Source organism: Coturnix japonica, chromosome 14 (genome assembly GCF_054131305.1).
Source record: "Coturnix japonica strain WE chromosome 14, WE-NBRP24, whole genome shotgun sequence".
Classification (NCBI taxonomy): Eukaryota; Metazoa; Chordata; class Aves; order Galliformes; family Phasianidae; genus Coturnix; species Coturnix japonica.
In genome coordinates, this window is record NC_140676.1 from 9,826,901 (window position 1) to 9,843,671 (window position 16,771).

The 16,771-nt window shown below is 43.4% G+C and overlaps 2 long non-coding RNA genes across 2 annotated transcripts in view; one reads left to right on the forward strand and one right to left on the reverse strand.

Annotated features, from left to right (window-relative positions):
• The window catches only part of LOC146758459 (uncharacterized), a 119,230-nt gene that overhangs the window by 94,230 nt on the left and 8,229 nt on the right, over positions 1 to 16,771 (forward strand). The window lies entirely within an intron of this gene.
• Positions 14,785 to 16,505, reverse strand: LOC107318752 (uncharacterized). Its single transcript, XR_001557478.3, has 3 exons — positions 16,450 to 16,505; positions 15,729 to 15,858; positions 14,785 to 15,009 (listed from the first exon to the last, which is right to left on the reverse strand). It is a non-coding gene; the product is annotated as an uncharacterized LOC107318752 (long non-coding RNA).

The window sequence follows — 16,771 nt, forward strand, 5'->3', positions numbered from 1 at the left end:
TGCATAATGGGCAATAGTTTAGTCCTATTCTCTGTTAAATCTGTGACAACTTCAGGTACATGCTTCACTGGGGAAACACCGGTTTTCTGTCCAGTCCATGTACTGACAGGCCAGTGTGACTGCTCCTTTCTGGCTCTTCCCAACAGACACATTCTGTAAAAGCTTTGTTATCTGCACCCCCCAGCTTTTGTCTCTGTTTTTTGCAGGCCCTGGACACTGTGCCAGCCAGTGGTCAGCCTGCTGCCCAGCTCTCCCACTGCTCTTTCCTGCTGCCCCCGTGCCCAGCTCACCCCAATGAGGATGCGGTCTTGGCGTGGGTCCTACCCCAGGGTGTAGTCTTTTCCCCATGGTTCTCTTTATTGCATTTTCTTTCTTTTCCAGTTCATTATTTATTCAGGCATGCAGTTCACATCCTCCCACAGTGGGGATTAGTAGAGGGTCTAGCTTGGTAAATGGGAAGGCTTTTTTACCCACTTTTTATCTGTGGTGGTTCTTTCATTGGTGAAGTCACTATTTCTGGCACTGCTGCGACTTCCATGCTGTGGTCTCATTCAGAAAAGCTCCTTGACATTCTTGTGCCTCTTCTCCATGTGATAGGCATTGTTCATAGCTTGATGTGTTGCTTTTCAGTCAGATCCAATGATGAGTTTCTTGCACCTTTGTTCACCTTTCTCTTTTTTTCATGTTGTCTATACTCTCTCACCTGCCTACAATCCCCCAGCCCCCAGACTCACTGACTTCCCCTTCTTGGCAGGTTCAGATGGCATTCTCAGAAGCACCCGCCACACTAAGACTGGTGCCTTACTCTATGAGATGGTCCAAAAGCTCTCTCTGTTGCCAGAAGTCTCATCTGCAGCTTCTGCTTCAAAAGCTCTCTGAGATGTTTAAATCTTTTGTGGCTATGGCTCTGCTCCTGTCTCCGTATGACTTCTTTCTGTTCAGACTTCTTTGCACAGATTAACTGAGAACTGCAAAAAGCATCAACTTCTTCATGACTAGCCCTGGCCTGAAGAATTCCCTGCTCTGACAATTGTTCTCCTTTTGGCAGACATGTTACTGTCTGCAGTGCTTTTAAGCCTTCATCTATTCTATCATGCATTCCCAGAGAATTCCAGCTCTGACGGCATTTCTAATTGCTGTGTTTTTTCACTTTGTCTTATCTGGTTTTACTGTCAGTGCTTTGTCTTGTCCTGAAATCACCCCGAGCCAAACAGGGTGGCAGGGATTTGCCTCATTCAGTGTCCAAGCTCCAACAGCCTGGCATGGTGTAACATGAGAACTGGCACAGATGGAAAATCAGTTTCAAATGGCTCATGCCAGTACACACAAGAATGTGCTGACTGCAGGCAGAGTGTTGTGTGGATTGCACAGATAAGCATATTTCCTCCTATACCATCATCCAGTGCATTACCTACCCTAAATGCAGGTATCTACTCCTTTACAGATAGATGGTCTAGTTCTTAGTGCAGTTGTTTCCTGTAATGATCTATAATGTGTTCACTATCTTTTGATCTGTCTTTTCCTAGCTAAATCTGTCTCAAATGTGCCGCGCACCACAGGTATATATGAAAGTCAGGTGTCTCTGTAAGGGCTCCTCACCAATTAAAAAATATCCCCTGTGGATGAATACAGTCAAGAGCTATAGTTTGATCTACCAATACATTCTTTTCCTACAGCACATTCACTTATTAAAGCTTCTGATGGTAAGAGAGGAATGGTCTTCTGTAGAAATTAAACTACTGCTGAAGAGTTCTTTTGTGGGAGGCGTTCACTGTTCACCACAAACAGCCCAAGTGATTGGGGAGGGCTGGAATTCACATGTAGAAATGAAGAGCAATTTCTCTGTAGGTGTTGTTCCAATTTAGAGACAGAAATATTGGCCTCTGTCCCCTACCCAACATGGATGGGTGACATGGGAGTTTAAGGTCAATGGGTTTGTGTAAGTGTGGAGACAACACAGAGAAATATAGTGCTGTGAGTTCCTCCTCTTTTTGACTGTAGGTGGATGGGCTGGGTCTGTTTACCGCCACACTGAGCATTTTCTCATTTGGTTTCTTTTGCAGGGTGCAATGCCAAACTGCTTTAGGAATCCCCAGACTGACTCTGAGGAGGCTTGCACCTATACAGTGCTAAACCTCATGCAGAACTGCACTGTATCTTGTGGGAGGGATGCAAACCTACTGTGTCCCACACTCACTGTTCTCCCCCTGGGTAATATAAAATATAAGGAAATGTTGCGTGGCAGTTGGACAATGAACATCGGTGAACAAGAAGAATTTTGCTAAACTAGCAGTGAATCATGTGGCCTTCCACCTGGTCCAGAGCGCTTCACAATTGGAGCTATTCTCCCTTGACAGACCTGAAAAGAGAACTAATGCATACTGCTGATTGCCGGTGTTTTCTGACAGCAAAGTGAATCACTTTTTAAAGACAATGACTTGTTTGCTTTTCCTTGAATCTTGAAGTTATTTCATAATAGAATTTGAGCAAATTTACCAGATGTTTCATCCCAATGCACTTTTCTGGCAGCTCTCTAAGACAGAATGCTGACTAAGGCTAATAAATCAGGCTGCACAAGGAAGGCTTGGGGAAGGAATACAATATATATGCCTGAAACCATAGGAATATCTTACCCCATCGATCCTTGGGAATTCCTGATGTTTCCTGTGCTTTTCTTAGAGACTGATCTCATATTCACGAGGGGAAGGGGGTCCTGTTCTGTTCTTGTAGCCTATGGTGAGACATAGCTTTGTCTAAAAGCACTTCTTGTGCTGGTATTGGAGACTGTAGACTTGAAAGTGATGAATATAATTCTATAGTCAGGCAATTACCCATCCAGCTGGGAGAAAATGGGAAATAAGAGTTTAAGATGCATTCAGAGGCTAGCTGTGTTGTGCTTCAAAACAATATTCTCTTCCTCATCCATCTCCTTCTCTTCCACTCCTCTATCCCACTCTTTGGCTTCATGCAGTCTTTCCTAATCTCTTTGCTTCTCTGCTGCTCTACCCAGCAGAGCTCTGCCAGTTCCTTGGGTACCTCCTGTAGAAGACACTCTTCCTTTAGGACCTTGCATTGTGTGTGTTAACCACACAAAACTGTTTTAAATCACATTTCTGCTCCCCTTTCAGTGTCTCTTACAGTAACTGATTCAGTTTACTGAACTGAAAAAACACTGTTTTTTCAGGTTTGTGCCACTTAATCCTCTGTTGACTTGATATCTGCTTTTGTTCTCTATTCTTGCTTATGTTTGCTCTTACTGTACATTTACCAGCTTTCTAGATACTCTTTTCTTTCTCTCTTTTCTCCCCACATATCAGGAAAGAGCATCTTAAATTTCTGTACCATCTTCCAAGCAAATAAAATGATAAAGGAAATACTGTTCCTGTTTGTCTGGCTGCAGCAGGAAAGCATGTATCAAACCCTTTAGTGAAGCCTATAGTGAAGCAGCACTTGTGCTAGCAATACTTGGTCTGCTTGGACACAGGAGGCTTTGGATGACGGCACAGCACCTTGTCTCTCTACTCTTGTTGGGAAAGACAAAATCGATGTGCCCCTAGACCCTCACTGCTGTTACATCCCATGCCTGGCACAGGGCTCATGATGCTGCTGCTCCCATAGGGCTATTTTTGACAATTCTTGCTCACATCAAGGTGGCAGCGGTACCAACAAACAATGAAGAGCTCTGGAATCAAGACACTCAAGATGGGAATGTTTTCTTTAAATAAAAGGAAGGACATGCCTGGACCTACAAAATCCATATTGATTTTAAATGCTGTTTGTCCATCTGAATATCAGTGTCAGGTAAAAAAGTGTATTTTTAATCACGGTCATGTTATTTAAGCAAGTTATATTCTTCTGCGTGTTGTCTTTATCTGAAGATTGCAGACATTTGTGATTATCTGTCATTTTACCTTTATACAGCTGCTTCCATCCTGATAGGTCACTGAGATTTTTCATTTGGCAGTAATGGTAGCTGTCTCATCCGGCATGTTACAGTGGGACAGGGAGAAAGAGAGTTTCTAACCCAGGACTGCAACAGTAAATTGCTACACTTAGAGAAATGCTGTAAAGCCATTTACTCCATTTTTTATGCTCTGTCTGAACAGCCCGTGCTCAATGAATTTGCATGGTGCTCAAGTTATCTGTCTGTATGAGATGAAGAGCTGAGCTGGCTGTGCTGGAATTAAACCTGAGATTCTTGGCCCATGCTTGGAACCATGAATCCCTAAACCAGGATTCTGAAAATGAAACAGAATCTTGAGGGTTAAAGAGCTGGAAAAGGGAGCATTGACTGCCCTCCAACTCCTCAGGTCTTAAACCCGTCAATACGAGAAGCTATTGTGATGTTCAGCTTGTGTCTGCTGAGTGAGTCTGCATTGTTGGCACCCCTCCAGCTGCAGCTGCTCTTTAAAGTTGAAAAAAAACCACTCCTTATTGGAAAGGTTTATTATTATTATTATTTTCTCAGCTTTGAGAATAGTTAACTTCCCCCCACTGCTTCTAACAGCAGTTTCAGTTTAGCTAGTGTCCCACCACTCATACTCTCACTGCAACCTTAAAGGAGCACAAACCAAACCTCAGCAGTTTTCAGCGAGGCCACAGAGTCGTTGGAAGGGTTCCCACTGCCTTCTTCAGTGAGCGCTAAAGGCAGGCTCCAGCACTTCCAGCGCGGCTGTAAATAATGTCTGGAAGGGGGTGGATAAAGAATAGGGGGTACGCACGGCCTTGCTTCGAGCTCGTCTTTCATTTCCTTTGTCTCTTGTAAGAGAAACAAGGGGCCTAATTTCCTATAACTTGGCACACGGCCGTGTCTTGGGGCCTGCTCGGTGTTGCCTCTCCCAGCAGCAGCACTTGGGGCTCTGCATGGTGCTGGGAGCAGCCAGGGAGGCCTTGCGGTGCCTGCAGGGAAGCGCGCAAAGTGTTAAACGCAGGAGGAGCGTTGGAAACAAGGGCAATTTTCTGGCTTTGATCTCTCACTTGGCTGATTCCTGGAGAGAGGCTTGTCTGGGGCTATCTCTGCAGCGGAGTTTGGAAGCAGCTGAGCAAAGCGCTGCTCAGCCTGGGGGATCAAAGTGCAGCTGTGAGCAAAGCGGCACAGCGTCCTCTGCTTAAGCAGGAGCTGCAAAATATAAATGCAGTGCTGCTCTCAGCTGGGAAGCCAGCAGTGAGGCTGTATTTCCCTGCTTTCTCTCCTTCTGGCAGTTTCTCAACAGGTTAAATTGGATTCGGTTGTTAAGGGTTGTAAGTACGGGCAGAGAAAATGCAGCACCTGCAGATAGAAGGCAACTGCTATTGTTAGGGTAGGATGGTGGCCAGGTAGAGTACCAGATGTGAAGTGATGGAAAACTTATTACGTGAATTCAACAGAAGGAACCAAGGAGAAAAATTAAACACAGAAGCAAGACATGTCAGAGCTCAAAGAAAGTCTGTGCTTTTGTTCAATGCTGGGATACAGAATGCACAATTTCATGCAAATCAGACTTAATTGATGTTCTGCTTTGCTTCTTCAGTTAAATATGATTTGAATGAGAACAAGAGCTTTTTTCAGCATCCCATACCCAGTAAATTCACACTGTGAATAGGGGAAATAGAGTAAATGTGACTCTGGATGATGACATCGCCGGTGATCCAAAAATATTTGCACTGGTTGACCTGAACAGTCTCTTGAATATAAATGATCCACAGGGGAAAATTTCTATTAAGAGCAAACGCAATAACTAAAAGGATGATATTGCTGAATTGGAAATAAGAAGAAGGATTAAGGCTTGCTGAATTTTACACTGGATTAAGTGAATTGACACATGCAGAGAAAATAACTTCAATAATAATTTTCATTTTATTTTTGGGGAGTCTTTTTTGCAAATATAGTCATTATTTTCAGAGAGTAATGACTGAGCTGTCATACAACGCATTGCAAGGTACCACTGTAATCTAGAATGATGGACTGCGTTCATGTGTCAGAGTGCTGATCCATAATTGTATTGTAGAGAGCAGGAAAAAAAATAAAAAGGAAACAAAATTAAGAGGTGTATGTTAAAGTGGGCATGTTGCAGTATGCTTCTGTCTGTAGGACACCTGTAAAATGTCTTGTTAGCTCACTGGGTTGTCACACAGTGTTTTCTCCTTGTTGGTCCTTGTTTACCAAATGGGGAAGGAAAACCACACAAGGGCAAAGCACTTTGTTAAATGAAGAGTAGACATTAGTTTCTTGGTTGCCTTTTCTTTACTGATTCTTTGGCTGTTCCTCCTTGCAATGACCCTGTTGGGAAGTGGGTTCTGAGGACGTTGCTGCTCTTCTCTCAAAGGTTTGCCTTGAATGCTCTTCTTCAGGTCTGCCAGCTTGGACCTTCACAAGGGCTTACAAGTGTGGGTGTAAGGTGGGCCAGAGTGATCAGAAAGAGCTTACCTGTCTGCTCAAAAAGTTTTAGGTCTGTTGTTTTAGGAATGTCTCATATTTCTTATCAGGTTAAATGCAACTGGCTATGATTGCTATGTATTGAAAGTTACAAAAGAGGTATCATTGATAAATCTGTCTTTCAACCTCTGAAAGTGCACTTTGTCACTGAATTTTTCTATGCACGATCCCCACAAAAATCCAGTTACCTTTTCTTTAGTCCCTTCAAGTTCTTCAGCAAGGCCAAATGATTAAATCTTTGCTCTGGATCTCAGTGGGGAAAGGTGTACACCTTTTCATCTCCCTCTGTTTTGTACTATAGTGTTTGTTTTCAGTAACAACTTGTTCATTAACAGACAGTTACTTGTATCTTCTAAGATATAACCTGTACAAAATGGTATTTAGCACATAGGCTTAATACACATCTTTTCCTGGGGCACTTGAAATTTTGCAGCCAGCCTATAATCCCTGTTTTTGTAGCAGCTGTGAGTGAGATAGTTCCTAGCTGACCATTTGGAACAGTAAGAGTCCCGGTATTGGCTAATTACAGTAAAGCATCGCTTCCTGCTAGCGCTAAAGTATAAATGTTCCCCTGGAACATGCAACCTGCCTATTTTCCATGGCTTTGAGAATTAACAAGGTCTTTATTTAAATTGACAGGGAGCTAAAAAGGCTTCTTGACAAAACGACTGTTATTCACATGATTAGCAAAAACACTAATTGGGGAGTGGTGAATGGCAGGCAAACAAAAGCTCTTTGACTCCAGCCCTGCAATTGGTGCCAAAATATTGACAGATAATCTACAGCTTCTATTCATTTCATACAGGACTGTAGATGTGCATCACTGCCCAGTATCTCCTGTGAGTAGTGTAGAGCAGTGTGAGCAGAGATGCATTTATGACTTGCTGGTTGGGCCGTCTGGCAGCTGGGGATGCACCCTGGGGCTCTCCCTTTGGTGTCCTTGGTTGCACAGAGCTTCCTCCTCCTTTGTTTGGTAGAACACAGTGTATGTACTTGGTAATGTTACAATGGTGAGTGGGAACTTGTTTTTACAGCTAGTTTAATTTAATAAGAACTGAGAGGGATTGATGTTGAAGGACAGAGGTAGAGCATCATGGTGGTGATATGGTGGTGCTCTGCTCTGCCACTTTCTGACCCTTGAGCTATTAAGCTCCATGCTTGAGACTGCTGTTACTTGTCACCAACAGTTGGTATAATCAAGTATTACCTTCCCACAGCAGCCACTTGAGTTAAGGAGGGTTGCGGAGGATTTTCATAACAAGGTTGTTGCTGTTGCCATCTGTGCTGAGGTTTGTTTTTAATGTTGGAAATATGCTCGGTGAGGGTGACAGGGCCTGGTTCTGGGGAGGTCTTTTCAGTTTTGCCCTGGACAGTATCCTGCAAAGATGAATTTTAGTATTGTAGCAGAAGAGAATTGTGACTCTGCTAAAGGAGCATAGCTGGTGATCCTCACATTGCAAAGACATTCTTGAGTAATTCTGTTGCTATGTTGAATAGCATCAGGAATGGTCAACAAATGGCCTTGACCTGTGGTCCTAATGCCTGCTGCATATCAGCCCTGAATAATAATAACTGACACTCAGATTACTTGAATTTGAGTTAGAAATGAATTGGAAACTGTAATGCTATGACCAGAGTAGGAATGATTTACTTTCACCTGAAAAGCAAACTGAATCCCAGATGAGTGCTCAGAAGTTCAGGTGCCCATACAGAACATGACTGTGTCATTTGGGTGCAGAAACCCTGCTGAAGGTGCCTGCAGCCTTTGCCCAGGATTCACACACAAAGAGGGGATGAAGTTTCAGATGGGCAAAAGTCTGATGTTCACTATGGTAGTTTGGTTTTGGGGGTCTTTGGATCTCATTCCGATATTCTCAGCCCTTTTGTGAGTTTTGCACACAGTGGCTCAGTGGGCTTCTTGAGGTGACACATGCAATTTACAAATAACTTATGACATTTCAAAAATTCCTTTCTTGTCTGGAGAAATGAGCTAACCATAGTTTGTTCCATTTAAAAGCAGAAAGTTGTTTTTACTGTAAAGCCCCAAACTACAACTGAATATTCCTGGGCTCTGCTACCTCCCATCTCCTTCTCCCAGTCACTAAGCAAGATCATTTGGTGGTTTGCTCAGTAAGAAAATGATCCTACCCTATTTCCTACAGAGGTTTCTGCTGAAGTGGGCTGGCTGTAAAGAAGCAGCTACTCCTTTATATTCTATAACCATACAATTTTCTCTATCAGCATGGAGCATTTGACTCATGTGCCCTAGAAAATAACTCCTTGCTCCCACTATGTGCACATATACTGAGCTTAGATCTAAACCTGATCTGCAATTCTGGGATGCAAACGTATGATCAAAAATTGCTGGATGCGGGAGGTCAGTGTTCCAGAGTCCTTAGTTTCTGGGGTGAGAGTCCACTGTTTAAGAAGCAGTGTTGTGAATTCAGAACAGATTAATGCTTTATAAGGTCTAGTGAAGTTACAAAAGCACATTACAAATGAGCACGTTTGCCTTATATGAAAACTGTTTATAGAGCTCAGTTCTTTTGTTATTACGGACAAGAAGGGAATTGTGCTTCTAAATTTCACCCAGTATGGCATGGGATCTTGTATAGGAGGGTGCGATTTTTTATATGAAAAATTGAGACTCTTGGTCTCCAGGGCAAGCACAGACTGTTGCTGTAATGCAATGCATTATGCCCTTCAGAGCATTTACTTTTGCAGATGATACAAAAACAGTGTTTCTGTCTATAGTCCGTTCTCTCACAGAGCACCTTGAACTAACATTGAGTTCCAGGCCTTGTGAAGCAGAAGGCAAAACTTGAGCAGGGCTTTACACTTCTCACAGTCCAGGACTTGAGTTTACATCTCGGGAGGCAATGTAAATAATATTTTAAACTGGACTGTGAGCTGTGAATGCGTTACAGAGTTCTGAATGATTTAATTTTCCTGATTTGATGCTCTCAGAATGCGCATAATCCAGAGATGCTTGGTGGTGAAGCTTGGAAATAGACGCACCTCCTAATGTAATTATCTGAAAGACTTATATTATGCCTGCATGCAGAAGCTGGATATTTTTAAGAGTACACATGCGTCCACTAAGCAGAAGCCTCTTGAGAATTTGGGCTCCTTTTACTGGAAACTTTGTGTTTCATGATCCTTGCTCTGAATTTCTTATTTGTATTCCCTATTACCCACACTGGAAACTGTGTTGCAGAACTGACCTAATGAAGGAGAACCGTCTGGTAATAGTTGCTCTTCAGTGGCGGACTGTATTGAGCAGTCAGGGATTTCAGGGAGCGCTGCTTCTGAAGCCCATTTCTCACAACATCTTGCCCTTGTGCAGCAGCACCACTGGCTGAAGTGAGCTGCCATCATCCAGATACACCTGGCTGGTGAATAACTGTCTCTTCTCCTGCAGCTGAGTCTGCCCATGGGTTTGCTAAGTGCTGAGAAACATATATTGAAAGTACTCCAGAGGGTTGTTAGTCATGTGGCCGCTCCATTAATTTTCATGGTAGCCCAGTGTACCTTTGTATGGTGACGTGGAAGAAAAAAGCTCCCTCTGAGTTTTAAATCAGGGATCATAAAGACCTGATGTCACTTCTCCATAAAGGAGAGAGGAACAAATGATTCCTTGGTTCATTTTGCTCTTATTTTACAGTGTACAGTTTACAGGTTGTTATGTTGAGTCACTTGCTTATTTCTGCAAAACATTGTTTATAGGCATTTCACAATTTCTTCAGGCATTCTTGGAGACAGAAATGAATATGCTGATGTAACCAAGAAAGTGCTTGTTCTGAAGTTCCCTGCCATAGGAATTAATGAAGTATTCTTGGGGATGAATTCCAAAGGTGTTAATTCACTGATTATTTTCACTAGTAACCAGAGATTGACCAAGAGATACCAAGCACAGTAACGCCAAGTCAGTGAGGAGAACGGGAGAGCAGCTGAAGCTACACTGGTTAGCCAGCACTGTTTTCTTCTGTGCTGCTTGCCTGGCTTGTCTGTAACAGTGCTAGTAAGTCCAGAGGAAATGTGTATTGATGGCTCAAGGTCTGACTGTGCACACATGCACAGTAACAACTCTGCCGTAGGTGCTGCTTAAAACGTCAGGTGTTATACTCAGAAGATTGTTTCCCTCCCACGTAGAGTCCCAGCTTTACCAAGGTTGGATCTCCTTCAAAGAGAGCAGCCATCATACTCCTAACAGACTTTCATCCATATGGTTTCTCTTTTTTTTCCCACCCCCCACCCTCTGCTTTCACATTCTCTTGTTCTCCCGTTGGCTCTGCAGCTTGCTTGGATGCATTGCTGACTTGGGAGCTCAAGACCAAAGAATCTTCCAAGCCTTCTGTCCTTGTGTGTAGCTGAATATTTTCAAAGAACACTGAATGTGACACTCTTGCTGTGTGCATTGCATGGGATGGGTGGAGGGCTGTACCTAAGATACTTTCAAGTCTCTTGCAGTGCTTCCTGTCCCCACCGGCCAAGGAAACCCAACATCCTTTTCCTGGTGGGTAACAGGAGAGTTCAGAGACTCGCCTCTGTGGTTTCCTTCCTACCATTAAACAAATCCATCTCTATAGATCAAATCTAATTTTCTTCTGCAGCTAGTCAGCTCTCTTGATTGTGCTCTTTGCTGATCTGGTGGTTATTTTCGTTGCTTCTGTGGAGGTCTGCTCTCAGTACACCCAGAGCCAATGCTCCTGACAGGCAGCACAATCCTGGAGTGCCTTGGCAGCCTGCCTGCATCTGTCCTGTGGGCCCTGGGGGGACTCTCACACGTTCTGCTGCTTACTTTCCTCTTTCCTAGAGATCTAACGCAATTTTGCAAGTAGTCACTTGGAGCCATATTTCCCTTTGCCCTGGAATACTTTTTTATTTATTTTTAGTAAACGTTTGTCAGTGTTTCTAACATTGTGCCTCCAGCAACGTGGCCTGGACTGAAGCCACGCAGCAGTCTGACAACCTGTTAGGCGAGTCTCCTATCAATTAGGCTGCAGCTGTCATTGGATCTATTCTCAGCCTCCTTGGTACGTGTTTGCAAATAACAGGGGCTGCTGTTTTGCAGTTCTCCATTTTTTTCCCCCCTGCAGCCAGTCAAGAACGTTTTGTCCCTACAATTCCTCCTGTCTCCTTTGTTTTAGCTTTCTAATCATCTCTACTTTATAATCCTATGAATATATGCTTATCGAGGATATCCTCTTCCTTTTCTCATAAGTAAAGTGTTTGCTCTCTGTTTTATATAATGCACTATGCCAGAAAAACCTCCCCCAAGGAAACCAAAAAAGAAACCTCTCACTTAAGGCTACGCCTTGATCCTTTAGATGTTTGCAGGCTTTCTCCAAAGCACCCAGACTACTCCTTACCTGTAGGGAGCTGCAATTTTTAAAGCCTATCATGCATGGAAGCTCTCCGCGGGGGCTGCCTTGTTTCTGCTGATGTTTGAGCTCTGAGGTGATTGTGGGTTTTATTATCAGGTTTGCTACAGCTGGAAAGAGAGTCTCTGGCAATGTACAATCTGTTAGAATTCCCCCTTCTACCTTCTACCATTTGCAGTTTTCTCCTATAAAAATAATGAAAATTGCTCTATGACTTTTTCCCAGATGTTGCACACTGCGTGGAGTTACTTGATGCTAATATTTCATTTGCTAATCTATAATGCACAGCCCAGTTTGTACTAGCCAGACTGTACAAGCACTCGTAGACATATAATTTTCTTGTTTTGCATCTAGAAGAAATGAGAAATCAGAGTTGGGACATTCAAGCGAAACAGAAGCACCCAGGGCATTTCTTCCTCGGACTGACTGAGAGATTTGTTTAGATCTTGTGCTCTCATTTCTTTCACAAGGCAGACTTACACAAAAACAGTGGAAACCATTTCAGTTTCCATTCAATCTGTAGGTCCTCGCAATGGATATCCAGCCAGCTTGCAGCTTTAGAGGCAGAACAATCCCATCATGGACATATTGAAACAGTTAACTTTGGATCAATGCATGTTGAATTGGCAGAAGTCCCCACATTTTCCTGGTGGGAGAGTGAGGACAAAGCTTTTTCTATCCTCACGAAACTGCACACAATGCTGGGAGACTCATCTCCTGCAACATCACTCGGTGTTTGCTCTGCACAAAGCACACCTAGCACCACAGCGGAGCTGACATGCAGAAGGGTCTTGAATTTTTGCATAAAATCTTCCCCAGACTTTTTGTGTGCCCACAGCAGTATCAGTCTGTGCTGTATTTTCTGGTGTACAGTGAACCTGCACCAGGAAGGTGCCACTGGGAGCCCAGCACTGGGAAAGATGGTGTTGCAGCACCAAGGTCTGGGGTACCTTGTTGAAGGGATCTGCAGGGCTGTGAGCAGTTGCTCAGCCCCTGAGCAAGAGGTGCTTCTGTGTGCACAGTTAGGGGAGCTGGAACAACTGGAAGCCCTAAGTAGGATGTGTCTTGATTGTGCATTAGCACCTTGCATAGACATGGGTGCTTTCAGTAACCTCTTGCTAGGTGTCTGCCACAATCCTTCCTTACCAAGGCAAAGGTAGCACTGAGTCCCTTTGGAAGCTGCTGCTTATACTAGTGTGTTAGCTCCAGTAGTATTTTAGGTGTTTTGCACAACCCTTGTTGGAGCTCCATTCTGCTGAGCTGTGCTGCAGATCTTCAAGCAATCTGAGACATTTAAGGTTTTCTCAAGCTCTTGATGAAAAGCGCATTTCACATGTATATAGCATCCCAAACTGTTCCTGCTCAGCCATCAGCTTTCAGCTCTTGGAAAGTATACGCATGGTTAGAACAAGCTGCCATCCTGTAAACAAAGCTTAGCTGGCAAGGAGGTGTATTTTATGCAGTATTTATGTTTCCCCGGAAAACAAAGACAAGTAAAATGCTTTACTTGTTAACATCTGTTCAAAGGAAAAGCAAACGATGGCATTTGCTGTAATCGTGTTCAAAGTTCTGAAGATGCCTGTATGTTTCACCTTTATTTTAAGCGCTTGCTTATAATTTGCTTCTGATGCTTAATAGCGTGACTCCTGAGAGTGTGGGATATGACTTTGTTTTGAGACTATGCTTAAGCAGAAAAATTCTCTGTGGATTTTACAGTGGCAATACAGAGCGCGGCAGCAGAACTGAGTGGGTAGGCAGGAGGGCAAGGATAGAGTAGGCTGAGGTGGTGGTGGTTTCTTTATCAACTACTGCTGGAATAGTGCTCAGATGTGTGTGATTGCTCTTTGCAATGGCTGCACGTTCATAGACCAACTGTGCACTTGTATCAGTGCCATGAGAATGATTTTAGTCCAGGGTTCCTACCAGAATTATTTATATAAAATGCATTTGAAATTCTATATTGGCCATTTACACGTGAGCATGTCTATTTCAGGAAGCTCTGGAAACAGCCAGGATCTTCAACTGCTCTCTCTCCCGAAGATACAAGATCTTTTTAACATTTAATGATGGCTGTGAAGGTGCTTAAAAATAACTTAGAAGCACAAAGCACATTTGTGTGCTCCCTGCTGATGAAAGGACTGGACTAACAGTTACATCTTGGATTCTATTTGTGTGTTCGGTCCTTCTTTCATTCAGGACTTGAGATGAATTTCCTAGTTCTCCTTGACAAATGAGCTTAGTGCTTATCTATTGTCCATATTTACATTATTACATTTAGGAGATGATTGAATGAATCTGAATACGCCTCTGAGGAAAGAACTGTAAAACTTCGTGCTGATCAGGTCGTACAAAATGTGTCCTTCTGCATGACTGCACGTAGCGTTATCCGCTGTGTCATTGCTGCATATCAAGTCCGTTTCAGATGCAAAAGGTCCCTATTTAATGATGAAAATGACAAAGTTCTTTCAGGAGGAATTATGATTACTTATATATTTGTATATGTTTGCATCATAATAGCGAGCTAATCTCAACTGCATCGTTAGTGCTTCACCACAATTTATTCAATATAAGTAATCAATTAGCTTGATTCTCCTGCATACTGCTAAATGGAACATGAACAGCTCATAATGGGCAGCAGTAAATAGACTTTTGTACGTACACAGGTACGCTGTGAAGAGAAGGAGGTGTGCAGGAGGCGAGGCGCTGAGCAGAGCAGCCCTGCATAAAACTAGGCATTAATTTAAAAGAAGAAAAATGTCACCGAAAGCTGCACGATTATTAGCATTACTATGCATGAGGGGTAGTCAAGGAAGATGTTAGAAGAGGAAGAGAGACATTATTCAAGTGTCTGAGAAGACAGACCATCATCAGCAGTGAGATAGAAAAGGCTTCCAAAGGAACAGCATAGCATTTAAACATTAAATTATAAGGGCACTGAAGCTTTAAAAGCTATATTGGAGTTTCTGCATTATTTATTATTTGAGACTGCCTTTCCTCCAAATATTTGATTTTTTTCCATTCATTCAGAACAGAAAAGTCCTTCCCACACTTCTCAACTTCCTGAGGCGTCCGTGGACGAGGAGCCAGCTCTAAATTTTGAGATATGATTTACTCTAAGCAGACACTGATTACCCATAACGCTGCAGTGGGTTGGAGCTGCTTGTTTGAAAGGCTGGGGGTGAGAAGGATTCAGCTGTCATTCTTCCGGAGCTGGGAAAAAGTTGATAATTCATTATTATGATGTAGCTGTATTGCACCCATACCTACCACTTCAGGCACTAACAGGATTTCACAGTGCTAGGCACTGTCCTTTCTCCAGCACAATTTAAGGCCTTGTGGACACTTTTTTCCACCCTAGTTATTCAGGCAAGGCTACTCTGACAGTGCAGTCACTCTGCAGAAGCTTACACAAGGAAAAAACCTGTAGAAAATATAGCTTGTATCACTTGCCTGAGCAAAAGAAGCTGTATTGGCAAAAATAAACTTTTTTTTCCCCCCTTTTGCTCATATTACAGCTGTGTCTACATTAGGGCTTTTGCTGGCATAGCTGAAAAAAAATCACACTCGTAGCTGACATGGATATGCTGTCAATTTTTTTAAATAGATGAGTCTGAAGTATTTCCACATGATGGATCCGTGTGTATTTGTTTGTGTGGAGACAGGGGAGGGGAGAATCTGTTTTAAAATAGAAGTTTCTAAAATTGATTTGCAGAGATCCCTTAAAATGACAAGCATTGCCCTGCCAGCAGCTTCCTGCCTCCCTCTCGCAGGCTCCCAGGCCCCAGCTCTGTGTGCTCCTTGCTTCCCTCCCATCTGCCCCATTTCCCAATGTGTCCCACCTGGAATTCTCACTTGCCTTCCCTTCTTCAGCTTTGGTTCTACCTTGACAGCATCCCACCTCATATGTGCTTCTATCCCCCTCCAGACACCTGCACTGCAGCTCCTGTCCATTCCCTCTGCCACCAAGGGCTGATGTCCTCCCTGAGGTGTGTGTTTCTTTCCTTCCCCTTCAACTGCTGCTTCTGTGGTTGCTGCTGGGAGCAAGGGCTCGAGGTCTGCCTGCAAACAGAAGTCCTTCATATGCTCTGTGCCACGGCAGAATTCTTTATTTCTGGCAAAGAAACTGCACATCAAGTCAGAAAGCAGAGGCATTTCCATTTCAAACAGGGAGGCTGAGCCTTTCCAGAACATCTGGAAAATATTTGGCGAAGGACACAGAGCTGTGATAAAATTACAGACATGAAGGGTCGATTCTGCTGCTACTTGTTTTCACCAGTCACTGATGTTCACCTCCTTCCATCAGCTCAGATTGGTATTGGAGCCCAAGCGCCATAGGAAGATATCTCATACATGCTGCTTCCTACAGAAGGTGTTGATCCCAGAGCTGCTGTGAGCTTTCTGAGTCACCTTCAGGTAGGGCAGGGACTGCTTTGGTGCCTCAGAATCTTTATCTATTAAATGAAACTTCCCTGTCATGAGGCACGAACTTCAATTTGATTGAACTGGAACGGGACTGAGGTCTTGGGGTGGTTCTGCTGAAGTGCAAGCAGCAGGGAATTGGGTGGTCCTGAACCACCTGCACACAGTGTGAAGCAGTGAAGTATCAGGGCAGTCTCCTGAGCAGGCAAGAGGGCATCTTCAGTCACTCACATGTGTCGGTGTGTAGCCAGCACCCCAGTGTCCTTACTGGTGGTTGTTGTCTGTAGCCTGTAGGTTACCTAGTTACCTGTAGCCTGGTAACGAAGCATCTATAGGCATTTTGGAATAGCACAGTCAGATGACTTGTTTTATTTTCTCTGAATATGACAGGTTAAGCATTTAAATAGCATTTAGCCAAGTAACCCACCACACATTGGTATCAATTATTTGTTCAGAGTTTAAACTGACATTTAGTAAGTATGCTAATTGATACGGCACTAACTTACTATAGGTATCTTCCTAAGTGCCAATTATCTGCCTCAACATTCCCCAC